We start from the raw sequence: 13493 nt of genomic DNA, 5'->3' as shown, positions 1-13493 counted from the left end.
CAAATAGCATTCCATACAACATGACCTTCACCTCCTAAACTTGAAAGAGCATGTTCAACCATATTTTATAACTATATAGATGATAAGGTAATAATGTTGTACAATTAGAATGAAAAAACATGTGTTCTGATAAACTGCCTAGATACTCTTTTATTTGACTTCCTGAAAATCAGAACTGATGGATACATCCATTTTGGAAATCCCTGCCCCTCTTCCACTTTTTTGTCATGCAGAAAGAATCTGTTATAGAAAGTGTCTCTCCCTGTTGGCCAAATTCTAATTAACCCAGAGAAATGGAGCTAGATTTTTTAATCAGGAGTTTGTCTAAGCATTTAAGGTAAGAAAGGTGCTATGAGTTTCCTGCCCTGCTTTAACTCCAAGCCCAATTCTCATTTGAACATTTACCCGCTGACTCCTACCATCCCCAGATACAAAACCAAACACGTGCTAGCATCTGCCTTAGGCAAAGCACGGGAAGTAATTAGGCAGTAAGCTTAGCTCAACAGCCCAAACTGGTGTGAGCCTTACCACCACAACAGGCCAACCCTTAGCAATCCATTTCAAGTTTTAACAGTCTTAAGGCTCTTCAGCTGCAGACCTAAACATATTTAAACAGCCCTTCAGTTTCTAGCAGTAACTCAAGTTTATCAGCATTTGTCTGAATCTCTTCAGTTCTGAAAGTAGCTTGAAGGCTGCCATGAGCCTAAAACCCAGCCAAGTAGTCTCTGCATTGCCTAGATCATATCCTAGCTGTTTGGCTCTTAACCCTGATTTGACTTTTATGCAGTGTTAAAAGATCCTATTATCCACAAGCATAAAGAATTGCCATCTGGGTCTTATTATCACCAGTCTAAAATTAGCCTGGAGACCCCTTCCAGACCCAGCTGTAACCACGGTTAATCATCGCCCTTGGTCCTCAAATTTAGACTAAAATTTAAATTTAGCCAGCCCCTTAGCAGCTGCTTCTGGATCTTTCTCTATCTATAGTTTATTCCTTATGACAAACCTCAATCCCCATTCTAATCTTAATTTTAATCATAGCCCAGTATAACCTGGCAGCACTAGACCTATTAACCACATGGAAGCTCTTAATCTGAGGTAATGACTCCATCTGCACTCAGTCTTAAAACCTTCAAGGCCAAATCTTAATTCCAAATATCAATTACAGCCCCAGGGTTTGGTCAGTGACACTGCCAGGCTGAGCTGCAAACATGCTCCTAAACTAGGCTCAAGTGGTCCTTTGTTTACTAAGCAGTAATGCAGACTTTTAGGGCATGTCTTAGCCCCAATCCAAATGTCAGGCTTTTGCATAGTGATCCCTAACATCTCCCAGCCTATTCCAAGGCAAAACTCAGAGTTAATCTCAACTAACTAGACCATTCCTCTCCAATCCTAAATTTAACCCATTTTAAACCACAGCTCTCCCTTTAGACTTGGTCCAGGGCTGCTTCCATGCCATACTGCAGTGTAGCCCAGAAGTCCCTGCTACTCTCCAAGAAGTTACAGCCCTTTGGCCAATGATGGTCTATACCCTAACTCTAACCCTAATCCTAACCACAATGCTAGTCTCAGAGGTTAAGCATACCCATCCTGCACCCTCTCCTTCACAGCAGAGACAGTTTCAATGCTCAGACATCAAGGTGTGGATCTGGACTGTCATTAAACTGTTGATCACATCTTGTTTATACTGCAAGATAACTTGCAGTGATGCCCTTCTTCAGCACTGTACACACATGGCAAAAGTCTGCAGTATATTCTTKGTGACTATGGTCTCCTCTAGTGAGACTAGAACAGTTCTTATTCTTGTGCACAGCCTATATGTGTTTTTAGAACACGTGGCCATCTTATTCCAAACACTTTCTGAATTTGTAGAAGTCATGCATGGCTGCAGAAATTCAGACTTTCAAAAGAATGAAATAAAAAAGAATGGTTGTTACAGTTGCAAAAAAGTTTGAAAAAAATCTGAACACAGGCAGATATTTCTCTGAAGCCTGCAAACAGCCTGAAATAACGGTAGTTTGAGGCCTGGACTAAAAGAAGTATTGCTAAACATTGTGCAAATCAACATGTGTTAGCTGAAGGAATGTAAACATTGTGAGGGGATATGATAGATGGGCTCCAGCAAATCTTGCTGTGGCAGTTTAAGAGGTCACTGGCTCTTGCTGTTTACCTTTCTTCAAGCAGGGTAAGCAGAACGTGCCACGTGGCTGCACCTCAGTGTGGCTACTGCTCACTTTGATATCTTTCAGAGACCTTACTTCAAGCCCTTCCAAGGTCAGCTGGCCACATTAAAACCCAGGAAATTGAATAAAGCAAGGCTTAAACCTGAATAAAAGCTTCTGTACTCCAGAAACTTTATAGACAAGCCATACAGGCATATAGTAGCTTAGTAGGAGTTTAGCCAAATTATTTAAAATTCATTGGGTAAACCCAGAGCAAGTTTTTGGTATATGACTGGATGAATCATACTTGAAGCTAGAAAGGAAAAGAACATAAAAGACAGATAAATCTCTTGACCTCCTGCATTCCTCTCAAGGACAAAGCTGCAAACAAGCTATAGGCTACAGTGGCAATGGAAAACTCCAGTGAGTGCTTTTTTGGCTCCTTGCCATTCCATGAATGCTTAATAATACATTCAAGCAAAACAAAAAACTGTTTTCTAATTTAGCCCCCCCCTTTTTTTTTCACAAACATAGGCTTTTCTTGTCTACAATTCAAAGCAAGTAGTTCTGGAACTAGTAAAGGTGTGTGTTGTTCCATGTTGATATTCCACCGATAATGTCTTCATTTTCAAATAACAGCCTGAATTTAAATCTCTTTTAAATGTTAACATTGGTGCCAGAGAATACAAGCTCAGCACATAGAGGCCTGTTTGAGTAAGTACAAAATTTCTGAGTAAGTATGAGCTATGGTTGTTTTTATTCAAATAAATTAATTTTGCTGCAGGTATACCCTGCTACTACAGATTATATCCTCTACTGAAAGTTAAATCAGCTTGTCAGCAAATTTGGGTGTCCTGATTTTACATTAATTATACAAATATTTAGCATGTGTGTTCTTGCTTCCCACTGCACTGCTTTTGTTTGAATGCACTTTATAGAAGCTTTGCTATCTAAAATGGCTTGAAGAATGCATGGCACTACAGAGCCAGTTTTAATGACAGGATAGATCAAGGTATCTGAAGACAAAACTCAGACTGGTGCTTTAAATTCTAATGTCTTCTTTGGTGTTGACCTTCCAGAGGTAAAACAGCAACAACAAAAGTCTGACAAAGTTAGTTAGTCCTCAGTGGACAAAATCATGGCAGGAAAATAGAGGGTTTCTGCCTAACATCCTAAATACATCTTCAGCTCATGTTCTCTGAGTTACTGATCTTCAGTGCTGGTCACAACTACCCCTTTCTTCTTGAGATCCAAAGACAGAAATGGTTCAGAGACAAACACAGGATTTGAGTAACAAAGAATGGAAACGCTGGCATAGCATCCCCACAGAGGAAAGGCAAAGCATTTAATTGCCTGAGATTAAAAGACGTGAAATAAAAAGAAGGATCCCTAAACAGAAAAAAGATAACATGTTCCTCTGAAGTAAGGACAATCTGAATCCAGAACACCATGCAGTAGATTGTAGAGAATCTCTTTATTGTTGAATGCTAGGCTGCTTTTGTCTTAGTATGAATTTTAAAAAGTCTAATTTTGGATGTTTGTTTGAAAATGTAAGTCTCTATTTTCTAGATCTGAGTTTTGACAGCTAGAAAAACTGTAATGTGACCACTGGGCTGATTCTTACCAATTTTATTGAGGTTCAGTGTGTTGCCAGCAAAACAGCATTTGCATGATATCTATTCTTTCCTCTTTCTCTAGTGAGAGAGTCTGGTAAGTGATTGCTTTTACTGTTGACACACAGTAATTTGGTCTGCTTAGTGAGGATCTTGCCATTAAATTTGCCTCGACTCACAACCATCTCTTAGAAATTGTCACTGGCTTGCAGTTGTGACTTCAGACTGTGTTTCAGGTATTTTTTTGTTCTTCTGTTTCTAGTTCCAGCCCTGTTAAAAACTTAGTTTGGTATCTAAACTGGATTCTGACTTGCTCCACATCGTCACTATCCATGATTTCATAGCTTAGACTTTGTAACACTTCTGTAAATTGGGGGTACAAGATAAAATGCTTGGTTCACCCCTCAGGTCACAAACTGCTCAGTAGGTCTAAAAGTAAAAACCTAGAAATAGTCATTTTGCATAGAAAAGTAGGCAGTTAGGCTCCTACAGAAAAAAAAAAGGAAAAAAAAAAGTAGAACTTTGGACAAACAAATGGTTAGTGCTTTCACATTTTTGTTTTTCTGGAGGTTGTAATTCTGCTTGTAAGTCTTGTTATTTTATGTTTAACAAAATAAAAATAAAAGGTTGCTGACAACACTGTGAACACACTGAAGAACTAGAGTAGAGTTAGTCAGTATAAATACACTTACTACACAAGAAGACTAAGTACTATCTAATCGTAAACAATACCTACTACAATTTAAAATGCACTTACTAAGCTAAATAGTGTCATAATTTACACATTCTACATTCTGAATTTCAATTTTAATGCCACAGGCATTTCAGGTTTTTCTAATATACAAACATTAAAAAAAAGTCTTATGTGTATATGTAAAGCCATAGGCTTTGAAGTTAGAAATTGTAATGCTTCATAATTCACAGTTATACCATGAATAGCAATGGTGTAAGAACAAGGATATTGGAAGGAATTAATAATCAGGTATCCGTAAATGTTATCTGTTCTTCTTTATTCAGTGAAAGTCAAATCAATAAATTATCAGCAAAAAAGCGCTATACTCTCTAGTAACTGAAAAGCTGGAGCTTGTTGCATGATTGACTGCTAGGAATATCCCTGAGCAGTCAGTTTCACATTTAATCTTTCAGTGGAATTAAAAATGAAGACTGATGGAAGTAACTCTCAGGCAAAACATGCCAATCTGTTCCATTACTGCAATTTTTCTTTATTCTTACACAATTATGACAGTCAAAAGGTCAGGCTATGAAATGCCAAGAACATCCCTATAACTGATCCTTTAATCCTGAGAATGCATAACAAAGACTGCATAGGCAGTCATAAAATTTTAAAGAGCTACGATAAATCTCTCTGCAAATTCTGCCTTTATTTTTACAAGAAAGCAATAGCGTGAAATACAGACAGGTCCATTCAGGAACCCATTTTAACCATAACAGTACACCTTGTTTTATTTTTTCTCTCACAATGCCTTTTGCCTTTCCAGTGGTATTTCTGAAAGAACTCAGAGGTTAAGAACTGATACTGTAAACCATTACCTAAGTTCTGTTCACATCAGCTCTGCTCATCATAGGATGAGTAATTGAAATGTTTTCTTGTCAAAACATTTACCTGTAATTTTCTGGCACAGATGCTTAACATGCCAGTTTGACATTATTCACAGCCCTCTTGCTAAAACTCAGCTCCATCTTTTCTGTGGTTGATCAGACATAATAATTACATTCTAAGCAAGAAGGGTAGTTCCTATGTGGAATGAAACATGAGAAATGAAAACTAAGAGAAATCATTTCATCAGTGTCTCCCTGAATTAGAGCTGACAGTCTGACATCCCACACACAAAGTAAAAATTACATTTACAAGAATAGGCAATGGATTGATTTACATCTTTCCATTGCAAAAGATATAAATTTCCTTTCAAACTCCACTTTTTGGCTAGCCTTTCAAAAGTGAAGCTTTAAGAATGAAATTCCAGAACATTTCTGTGTATTTTCTTTTCTATGACAAAAATATGAATGCATAACGAAAACCTCTCTTCTTGGTTTCTCATTGCCTCCCCAGGTTCTTTGGGAGCAACAAAGAAAAGAGTAAAAAACAGGAAGATCAGAGATCTAAAAACAGGGTCTCATGATTGAACAAGGGGAATTTTGAGCATAAAATTAAAAGTGATATAAGCTTTACTAATTCCCCCATACATGGATGAATATATCCAACAAAGTAAACTAAGCAGTGGAAAGACAGACGGAAGGGAAGCTTTGTGGGATGCTGAGCTTCTGATCCTTTCAATTTGCCTCGTAAATGGGTATGTATGAGTATGTATATGTATGAGTCAAACTCATTAACTTTAGTGTACATAACTACTCACTAGTGTCAATAATGGGCATTTAGAGGGTTACCAGCATGAGGATGGCCTGCTGGAGTTCAGAAAACAGGAAACATATGGGCTCCAATTACATCATGCCCTGGGTATGAGTCTACAGTCCGGTACAAGAGAGAGGTTAATTGGGGGCAGAGCATTAACTTCCCTTTCATGTTGCTTCTCCCTGGAGAGTGATGTGCAGACCTAGTGTGGGCATGTGATAGCAGTACAGTGAGAGTGTTTGGAAAGCAACTTGTTTAGTACCTGAGAAAACATGATGTTGTCATCTCAGTTTGAAGTCTGACTCCCTAAGCTTGGTAAGAAAATAGGCTTCAGCTCATGACTTGCACTAGGAATTTTATTGACTGAAGAATGTGAATATGAGTTCTGGATAGTTTCAAACAGTCATCCTGTTCAACTTTAGCTCTTCTGATTGGATTGCCAGTCAGTCCTCACGAGATCAAGGTTTCTGGAGTGTCCTTCTTCTCAGTCCAAGTCTAAAATCCACAATTGCAATCCCCTCTTTTGGCCAATTATAACAGAAAATTTGGCTGTCCTTGCTAAAAACTTCTTTTCAGCCCTTAGAGTAACTTCCCACACAATAACTCTTCCCACACATTCTGTTCCTGTGTGGCTCGGAAACCTCCAGCTTCATTATTTCTGCTTCCTTGAAGTTCCTATCCCACTAAAAGCTTAGAGAGCAAAAACAAGAGAAAAACTTTTTCTACATTTTTCAGCAACTTGTTCTTCTTTCCATAGGAAAGAAAAGATCAGGCCTGCAAATGCCCATTTTTAAAGTCAAAGTATTCTACTAGTACTAATTAGTATACTAATTCTGGAGGAATTAGTGACTAATTCTAGAGGAAGTATTGACTAATTCTAGAGGAGACAGATACATTTTCTTTAAGATAAACATGATGGTGCTCATCAGAGAGATAGCAACACAAATATGGAAGGAAATCTGTGACAGGTTATAGGGGATTTGGTAAAATACAGTTAAGTTTGTTTGCTTGCAGCAACCTTTTAAAATTCTTTCTTGTTACGTCTCTTCTTCAATTCACATCCATTAATGAAAGAATTGTCCCACACGTATCTGCAGCTCTTATTGTAGAATAAATCCAATGTACACACAAGATAAAGAGAAGTGGAAAACAAAGTTTATCACAATGTCATTGTTTATAGAAAATGAAATAGATGAAAAAGTTTGTATGTACTATGGCAATAAAGCACCCGAAAAAAAGTGTTGATTTTGAATTATTATGGCAAGCATATATTCAGTGCATATCTCTGTGTGATGGGGCACTTTGGGTGATCCCAGGCTGTACTACGGTAAGTTCTAAGGATGCTGCTGTGATATTTGCCGAGACAACACTGCAGCATTGAACAAATTCACCATAGATGTAAGTAGGCATTCAGAGATGCAAATCCTACTTTTCCAGAGCTGTGCCTCACTATATTAGGATTTAATTTTGAAATGAGCAAGTGATTATAACTCTTGTTGGGATAAATAAGTAGAAACTTCGCATAAGCAAAATCTGATTTTGAAGTATTGTTTTTATCTCTGATCTTTCTACAGTAGGTGTAGTAAAATAATACAGTTCTGATGCAAAATATATTTTATTTTAGTTTGTTTTACATCTCTATAGTAATAAAAAAGGAGTTCAATACTGGTATTTTATTCAACGAGCCTTTGTGTGCCATTTGTCCCCCTAGGAGGTAAACACCCAGAAACAAAAGCAGTGTCTTTGCATTGTTTGAGCCTGTATATGCCACTGCAATATAAACCTGTAATAACAATTAGAAATTACTGAATTGCAATGACAGCTATTGCTTATTATCAGCAGCTAGTATGGGATCTGTTATTATTAATACGTACCCAGAATACCATTCTCCCTGTAGCTCTGGACAGATTAATATTTAAGTTAGCACTGAACTAAAGCATTACATATTAAGGCAATGAGCTAGTCTTTTAGAATATGTTAGTTAGCTTATGATTAGTTAGCCTGGCCTTCTATTACACCAGTTCTGATAGTTGAAGACAATGTTGTCAAACAGCTTGAACAATTTAAGATCTTTAAGTTTTTAATTTTACTTCATTATATGTAATATATATATACGCAGATATATTTGAACGGACTATGTATTGTGTGTGTGTGTGTAATATATACATTGTTTGTGTGTACTAAAGATAGAAAAGGGATTAACTTTAAAGTGGAGAAAAGCGGGAAATATGTTTACCAGAGATTATGATACAATGATGAAAGACAGAGGCAATGGCAGTAAATTTATAATTAGCAGGAGCAAATGAAACCATGAATGACCTCCACAATGGTCTTCAACAAACAAAATTGTCTGCATCACTTTGCTTAACTGTGTATTTTACTTATATCAACCAAAATTTTTCTTTTCTCCTTTTTGCTTTTTTATTATTTTTTCCAGATCTGCAACAGCTCAGTTTAATAAAATAGGTACTGTTCTATTACTCTGCCAGCTTCAAATTGAAATGCTAGCCCTTACTTTTAAATGGGAGTAGATTTGATTCACATTAACATTTATTGTGGTTGACTACAGAGAGAAAACATGTTGTGAATGCTGAGATCATGAAATATATAAACCATTATGCAAGTGACAGTTTTTACTTGGAGGATTGTGTACTTTTGTTTTTAGTCCTATATTTTATCCAGTGACTGTTTAATAGAAAACACAGCAACAGTCCTGAATAGAGGAGAGGGAACCCAAAACTCCTTTTTACCAGGCAAGTATCCTGCTTGTAAGCTGGCATACAGCTTGGGAACTTTAAAATAAGGCTATATAGGGCCTTTAGGATTTAAGCAGCACCTGAACAAGAGTTTTCAGGTTCATGATTTTGGACCTGGTTACTGAAACTCAGCCTGATTTCCATTCTCACTATGTTGACTCCACACAATACTGTGCAAAGATTCTTAAGCTAGTGTCACAAGACATAATGTGTCTCTGTTTCTACACAATCTTGAGTACACATACTGGCTCACTTCTGGTGAGTTCAGTATCTCTAACCCTGTGCAGTCTGCTGTGCAGTATATACATGGTCTAAAATCTTTACTGAATTTTGGTTGCAGTTCCTAAATAATAAAAACTTCTCAAAATACATTTTCTCAAAAATTTAATATCCCCACAGATAATACATAAGCAAAAACAGTTCTCTTCCTACCCACTGAAGGTTTTTCACAAGTCGTTGATCGTGGCCTCAAGCCTCATTATATTCAACTGCATATTTGGCTGTGATTTAGTAATACGGTCTGTGATGTCATTTCCTCATGACAAATAATAAAATCAATCCATCATTGCCACATAATGAACTAAGTCATTTTTTCCCCAGAAACTCCTAATTCCAGAAGAATTTGACAGCACAGACTGGCAGCAACAAACCACTACTCAGTGAAGCTGGGTCTGTCTTCCCAACACCTCCTCACTCACATCATTCCTACAAGTAACAAGTTTTCTTACGAGCTCTGCCAAGGGAAACAAAATGTCTGGTGAGTGGAGAGCCCGTAAAATCTGTGAAATTCTCAAGAATCATTCTGACATATATTCAGATCATTAAAAAGCCCCCCCCCAAAAGAAAACCTTTCATACTCCACTGCATCTCCCATCTCCCATTCAGCAACATCTGCATCAACTTGGTTAAGACAAGAAGAAGCTTTCCATGTATTTGTCAAAGTGGTCCAGATTTCCTACAAAATACCTGGACATAGTAGGACACTTTGTTCAGCCTACTTCATTTGGTTGAAATGTAAAATAGAATCTGTGGGAACAACAGAAAATTCTCCCCAAGCTGAAATAGTATCTCTGTGACTGCCCACCTATTCAAAAACTTAGAGGTATGGGACAATGCCTTAGCTACCACCTACAAAACTGATTCCTGCGAGAGTGGTGAAGTCCAGTGAGAAACACTTCCTATCCTTGAGAAGTGAGTTGACCATTCCTCTATTGAAAAGGCAAAATGTCAAAATTAAATATTGTTGAAAGAATATCACATACTAAAAAAGCCTGTACGTCAAGCAGACTTGCTAAATGCCACCTACTTTTCATTTCTTCTCCTTCTGGTAAGATTGCTAAAAGCTCCATCTCCCACAATGCCACCAAAATTATATATATTTCACAGTCATATTTTTAACTTGTGCAGACACCAAAATGTGTAAAGAACACTACCAGGAGTCATAGGACTAAAGAGCTTCTTTCTGTTAACCCTCAGATATAAATCGGTTTCTTTGCTGATACTTCTATATCTCTCAACAACCATTAAATCAGTTGACTGTAAGATATTGGTGGCAAACATACATTTCACCTGTAGAGTGAGACAACATATAGAATTCCTTCATTGTTAACATAAAGGTTTCAGAGTCCTTATGGGCACCTTCTCTTTGCCARAAAATCAACTGACAAGTTATCACCACCCTATACTTACAAATGACTGACAGTCTTTTCTCAAAGCAAGCTCAAGCTGGAACACCAGACATGTTAGGAATTTCAAATTAGGATTGGGACAGAGTTCTAGGCCTTTTCTATGCATCATCCAACTTAGTCTCACAAACTTTATTAAAATAAACTTTATTTTTTAAAAAAAGGCTTCTAAGCTGTGTAAAATGTATGTAAGGACAGTGTTAATTCCAATTACATTTATTGTTCTTAACATAAGAAAGGCATACTACCTTTCTGTATAGTTACATTCACACCATCTACAATTTAGGAGAAACTCTTAAAGCCAGTATAAAAAAAACTATATGATAAAAAATTGTTTTTATTTATGATCAGAACTACTGGTACTATTTTGTTAAGACTCTCTTCATAAATAATGCGATAAAACATATAACAATAAATTTCATTTTATCAGCATGCACTGAATGACTTGGGTTAGACTTAGTACAATACTACTACCCCAGGTATATGTATTAAGAGTATTGTCATTTCCTTTCTTTCAGTGGATGTAGCTGAATAGTCAAACACTTCATATTGTCAATACATATGGAGAATCAGGAACAACCAATGTAAATGGATAATAATTAAGAATTCAAACAATTCCTCTTGGTTGATGTTCTTCATATAATTTTAATATAATTCTAGAAAATCTTCCTGAATTTGGAACATACACAAACTACATGTTATATGTTTTTATATATAATGCATATATTTATGTTTTAACAAATACAAATAAATATATATGTTTGTATGTATATTACTTGTTTGTAATTACTAATATATCATATAAGTCCTGAGAATAAAATAATTTATAATTTACAATACATTGACATATAATTTATTGATAATTCAAGGAAAATTATCTTTCAACATTTACAGCTCTTAGTAGAAAAAAATAATTAGTTCTTTCAAGGCATATAATGTGTGCATTATTGAATTATGTATGTATTGAGCAAAATCTCCTCTTTTGGAAGTTCCAGTCTACATTTTTTGGAAGAAAAAATTTATTGCTCTTATGAATACAATGATTAACATATAATCTGAATTGCTTTTTAAGAAATTGTCCTTTAGATCATATATTTCCATGATAATATTTTTGATTTTGAAATTTTTTGGCCCGCAGCATGCAGAAGATTCTGGTTAAATGTTCATTAACCCTTCTGGCATTCAAGTCTATACTTTACAAAAGACATATCAAATTAGGACAAAACTTATTCTCAAGTCCTATGAGAGCAACGGTGAATTTTCCTCTTTAATCTAAGTGCTTTGGTTTTATTTCTCCCTCCACTCTTGTGCTAATGTGAGGGGCCGATAATGCAGACTATGCACAGAGTGTAACGGAGATCCAGTGCAGACCCTGTGAACATCATCAAGCACAATCCTTAAAGCTGTAAGAGGTAATGGCAGGATTTTAACAAACAGTTGGCCCAAAATGCCACTTTGAGTTCAAAAGGGGAATGGCTTTATTTTGGAAAACGACATACACATATTACCCTCATTAAGGCTGACACAGTGTTTTTTATATGTCACCCATCACCCTGATACCTGAGCACCTCTTACATGTTTTGAAATAGAAAATAATAACTTCACTCCATTTCCCCTCTTCCCTCCCAGGCATGTGAAAAGCAATAGCTTGACTGCTGTGTTGCTGTGCATGGGAATGCGGTGAAAACACTGAGGAAAGCTGAGACAAAGACTTAGACTTGGTTTTGTAATTCTGAACGCAGTCACCTTAATTTTGAAATTAAATTACCTTTTACGATATTCTCAGTCCAGCACCTATTCCAGTTCTGAGTTCTTAGTTCCCAGGTTTAATAACTGGAGGGCAGATACCCTTCATAATGGGAGGGGTGAATATCAGAGTTCCATGTTTCATATTCAGCATTACAACAAGTAATGTAAATTACATTCAGTTTCAAACAGTACCTTCTCAGACAGTTGTGCTGGTGACATAAGTACTGTGATAGTGTTCGCTGGCTTAAAAAAAACCTAATGTTTTATGAAAATCTTTCTGGCAGGCTTCTCTGCATGTGTCCTCATCAGCCTCACAAAAATTTCCTTGAAGATCTTGAATAAATTGACATGGGGAACTGCACCTTATGTGACTCTGCAGATGTGTGATCTGGAGGTTAGAAATACCCTTTTTGGTTTTAGTGTAGTCTAGGAAAATTGCACAGGCTGCAGCAAAACATTTAATTGTATTCCTGCAGCATCTTGGCCAGCAGTTGGTGACATTCAGGAGGCAAGACAAGGGTGAAGGCTGTGTGCTCAGCTGTGGCCCCAGAGGCTGGCACCTGCCAGGTGTCTCCAGAAGACAGATTTTGCCTCAATGCCTGTACTTGCAAAAGGAAGGATGAATACGTCATGCTTGAGAGATCTCCCGATAACAGGGAAAAGTTGTTTTGGTACTGAGCAACATCTGTACTTCACGTCTGCAATTCTACTTCTTTTTGATACATACAGAGCTGGGGATGTTATAGCATTACATGCCATTCCCCACAGCCATCCTCCTTCAATTATACATCCAAACCTTTTTGATCCGATCCATCAGGTTATAAAATGTTCTCTGTATCCTCATTTACTTATATTTAGTCTCACCCTGCAGCACCTCTTGTGTTTCTGCAACCGTAAGGTTTCAGCTTGCTAGTGGTAAGCCACTTGACATTATTAACATACATAGGCCTGAAGRAAAATATTAAATTATGCATATGTTTACTTACATTCTTTTTTTGCATTGTATTTGGAGATGAGGGAGTGAATAGGAGTTTTTTGTGATGATTCACTCCATGCAACTTCCCTTTTGTGTACTGCCTGGAAAGGCTAACAATGAGCTGATCTTTCCATCTAGCATAATTAAAACCACATTCTCCAGGGGGAGCAAATAATTTTTT

The sequence above is a fragment of the Rhea americana genome, unplaced genomic scaffold, assembly GCF_003343005.1.
Source record: "Rhea americana isolate MKP2758 unplaced genomic scaffold, rheAme1 scaffold_11, whole genome shotgun sequence".
Lineage (NCBI taxonomy): Eukaryota > Metazoa > Chordata > Aves > Rheiformes > Rheidae > Rhea > Rhea americana.
The sequence above is the reverse complement of the archived record's forward strand: the minus strand, read 5'-3'. Positions refer to the sequence as shown.